This window comes from Marmota monax, unplaced genomic scaffold (genome assembly GCF_021218885.2).
Source record: "Marmota monax isolate L192 unplaced genomic scaffold, Marmota_monax_Labrador192_F-V1.1 WCK01_AAM20220418_F8-fsc00207, whole genome shotgun sequence".
Taxonomy (NCBI): domain Eukaryota; kingdom Metazoa; phylum Chordata; class Mammalia; order Rodentia; family Sciuridae; genus Marmota; species Marmota monax.
The window spans coordinates 845,267-849,680 of NW_026692713.1; positions in this window are offsets into that span (position 1 = coordinate 845,267).

The window sequence follows — 4,414 nt, forward strand, 5'->3', positions numbered from 1 at the left end:
CATTCCTGTAACTGAGATCATGTCAGTCAGGAATGTACAAGTATCACATGTGCAGACAAAAGTACACATAACAGACAGGTATGTGGGCAGAAAAGATGGTGGAATGCAATGTACATTATTACCCTAGGTACATGCATGACTGCACACATAGTGCAATGCTACAGCTACATTGTGTACAATCAGAGAAATGAAAAGTTGTGCTATAATTGTGTACAATGGATCAAAATGCATTTCTGCTGTCATATATACCTAAGTAAAATAAATAAATTTATTTTTTAAAAATATACACATAACAGGACAATTATTGTTCTCTTTATAAAGGCCCACTTGCAAATAGAGCCCTTGGTTGACAGCCAGGAACCAGTCACCTATCCTGATATAAAACTTTCTCAAAATGTTAGGAGTTGGTCACTGTGCCTAGACTCTATAAACAATGTGGTTTATGCTAAACACCTGCTTTTATTCTGAGTATGCAAAATCTCAGTTACACTAGCACTCTGTGTTTACATGACTAACCTCTGATTTTAACCCTGGACTCCCAGGCTCAAGTGATATTCCTTGACAGACAACACTTCATATAAGTTTCCACAGCTTGTTGCTAGGGGAATTTATTGAGTCACAAATGACCCCACCAAGAAAAGACCCTGGAAAGCTTGTGTCTGGTTTCCCTTTGCTGACTTTGCTTATCCTTTTACTATAATAAATCTTAGCCATGAAAAGAACTGTATGCTGAGTTCAATGAGTATTCCTAGCCAATCACTGAAACTGGGATGGTCCTGGAGAGTCTTGACAGAGTATGTTTTCCCTCTCAGAGGATAGGCTATCTTCATGAACAGACTGTACTTAGTTATCTCATTCTGCCCGACACTTCCCAGAGGATAAAAAGCCTGCACAGCATTGCCTGCACATCAACCCTGAGCCATTACAGAACAACTATCTCTGCAAAGAAAATGTTTGTAATAATTTTGCAAAAAAAAACCTGACTACACTAACCGCTTTTATGAAAAAAAATGTTTTAAGAAGTAAAAAGCTAATATTTTCTTTATATAAAAATTTCCAACAAAATTCAACTTATTCTGCTATTATGAAGAGAGGAACTCCAGTCATATACCCCATTCTGTACAACCAATGAGTATATGTAATTAAGGTATAAAATAACAGACTCAATAAAAGATCATTAAGTCAGGGCAGACCCCAAGTAAAGCATCATTGTCTCTTTCATCTGAGACTTATCTCTTTCCACCATGCCTATACTGCTTATTCCCCCAAGACTCTAACTCCTCTAAGATATAAACCTGCTCACAATAATCCCATAAAGGACCTCACTCATATGACATCCAGATATTCTTAAAAGTAGGACATTACTAGACTATAAAAGTAAAGAAACTATCTAATCACATTAAACATCTTTTAAAGTGACCTCATAATCTGGAGGCTTCTGTTATTTAGGTGGCAAGGTAAGTAATCGTCTATTGTCTGTTTCATTCATGACATAAATTGCTTTAGCATATTTCCTCCAACAGATTTAAAAAAAATTTATCCTTAATCTTTAGTCACCTAATATGTAAAATAAAATATTTAAAACAGGATTATTAACAAAGTGGATCTTTTTCAGATAGGAAATTTTTAAACCATCTCCTTAAAACACCAAAGATCACTTGCTGTAGTTATAATGTTCTTCTCTGAAATGATAACTATAGTCAGCTCCTTTAAAAAGCTCTGACTCAAGGGCTGGGGTTGTGGCTCAGTGAAAGAGGACTTACCTAGCATGTGTGAGGCACTGGTTCAATCTTGAGCACCACATAAAATAAATAAATATAATAAAAGTATTGTGCCCACCTACAACTAAAAAATTTCTTTAAAAAAAAAATCTCTGACACAAAAAGAGGAAAAAAAGGCACGTTTCTACTCCCCTATCCTTATTAGGCATCTTTTTGTAAGAAGTTCACAGGGAAAAGAGAGACCCAAGATGGCTTTCAACATCACTAATGGTTTAAACCCTGAGCTTATGCAGACTAGTCAAGAAAGAAAATTCTTCATATCTTAAACTGTTCCCTCTCTAGCTCCTCTTCCCACCTCCTCCCTCCTCTGTGGTCTCTCATAGTCAGGTATGAGGTCAAAAATGGAAAACTGCTGCCCTATAATGAGGTAGTGATGGCTCAGCCTCCCACTTCTTAAAACAAAGCTGTTTATTTAAAAAATGACAAATGAACTCACGCTTTGGAGTGTCTTGCATTATTAGGAAGTGACTAAAGTTGCCCAGTGACTAAATCAGAGACAAAGAAAAGGAAAAAACATCAGAGATGAAGATGAGGAGGCAAGCATCAGCCTCAATCAGATAGTTCTTAAAAAGTAATTAGGAAGTCTCAAAGATAATGGCTTCCAATCCCAATATTTTATTCAGTCACCAACAACCAAGGATGAACATGGTTTCCTAGCACCGTCCATGCACTGAGTTACAATATATGTCTTTCAGAAGTGTGATCACAGCTTTTAGCTATGAACAGTAAAATCTTACATCAATTCAGCCAGCTTTGTGTTAGAGATGAAGACACAGAGATGAATGCAATATCCTTTGCCTCCAAGGATCTCTGTTTCATGGATACCTGGCAAAGCAGCTCACTGATTCTTAATGATTCATATAAGATCAACAGATGCAGAGAAAAGCATTTGACAAATCCCATTCTTGATAAAAAAGCTCAGAAAACTAGGACTAAAGGGGAACCGCCTCAACTTATTAAAGAATATCTAAAAAAAAAAAAAGTAATCAAATAGAGGGGAAACTAGAGTTTAAGGCAAGGATGTCCTCTCTCTTACTACTCCTGTTCAACATCATATTAGAAGTTCTAGATATTGCAATAAAACAAGAAAAAGAAAATAATTTGGATCTGGAAGGAAAAAAGGAAACTATCTTATTTCTCACATGACTTGATTATTTGTATAAAATGTCCCAAAGAATAAGCAACAATAAAAACTCCTGTAACTACTAACCAATGGTAATAAGGCTTTAGAATACAAAGTTAATAAATAAAAGTCAATTCCTTTCCTATAAAACAGTAATTAACTTTGGAAATTAAAAACAAAATATCACTTACATTAGCTTCCCCTAAAATGAAATGCATAGCTAAATATGTAACATATATACAGGATCTATATGAGAAACTCTATGAAATGATGAAGAAAAAGCAAAGTAGATGGATATCAGGGATACTATATCATGTTCATGGATAGAGACTCAAAATAATTAAGATCTCAATTCTTTTCAATATGATCTATAGAGTCAATGCAATCCTCCCAAACACCCTAGCTAGTTCTCTCATAGATATCACAAACTCATTCAGAAGTTAATAAGGAAAGGTAAAAGACCCAGAACCAACAAAATACAAAAGAACAAAAAAAATAAGACTGTTAGTATCTGATTTCAATACTTACTATAAAGTTACAATAATAAAGACCACATATTACAATTGAAAGAATAGACAGATCAATGGAACAGAATTATAGAGGCCCTTAAGAGACTCTCACAAACATGGTCAACTTATCTTTAATAAGGAAGCAAAGCAATTCAAAGGAGAGTGAATATTCTTTTCCAACAAATAGTAGTGGAATAATTAGACATCTACTTGCACAAAAAATCATCATATTTCTTATAAAAATAACTAACTCAAAATGGATCACAGACCTAAAGGTGTAGCACAAAAATTTATTTTAAAACTTTTTAAAAATATAACTATATCAGTATCCACAGACTGCTACAGTACCATAGATGGGTGGCTTAAAAGAAATGTATTCTCTCACCATTCTGGAAGCTATAAGTCTTAAATCGTGGTAACAGAGGAGCCATGCTCTCTCTGAAGGTTCTAGAAAGGGTTTCTTCCTGTCTCTTCCTATACACACACACACACACACAAAAAAAAAATTCCATTTCCCAAGTTAATTTTTCCACTCTCCAGAAGGATTATATTACTGGTCTCTCCTCCAGCAATACTTCTCCTGCCCCTGTTATCCTTCACTCATAATCTAGGACTCCCCACAGAAAGACCTCCCTCTACCACCCACCTGATTCACAACTGTTGTCTGGGCTTCCCCTCTATCTAAACAGAATGTGTCCCAACACGATTCAAAATCAAGGTTCTGAGGTCTTTTCCCCTCTCAAATGTTCAAAGATAAATGTCCCCCTCTTTCATCTGCATCATTTTCCTCTTCCTATAGTTCTATCATATTGGCATACAAACATATTCTAGTTTCTCCTATTTAAAAAAATACAATTTCCTAAATGCCCCTCTTCCACTAAAATCATTCTTATTAAACTGATTAAAATCCTCCAAATTGTCAAAAAACATCTTATACAGTAGTGTTCCGTCCAGGTGACCACCACACTTTCCCCTCCCTTTTTTTTTTTCTGCTACTCCTC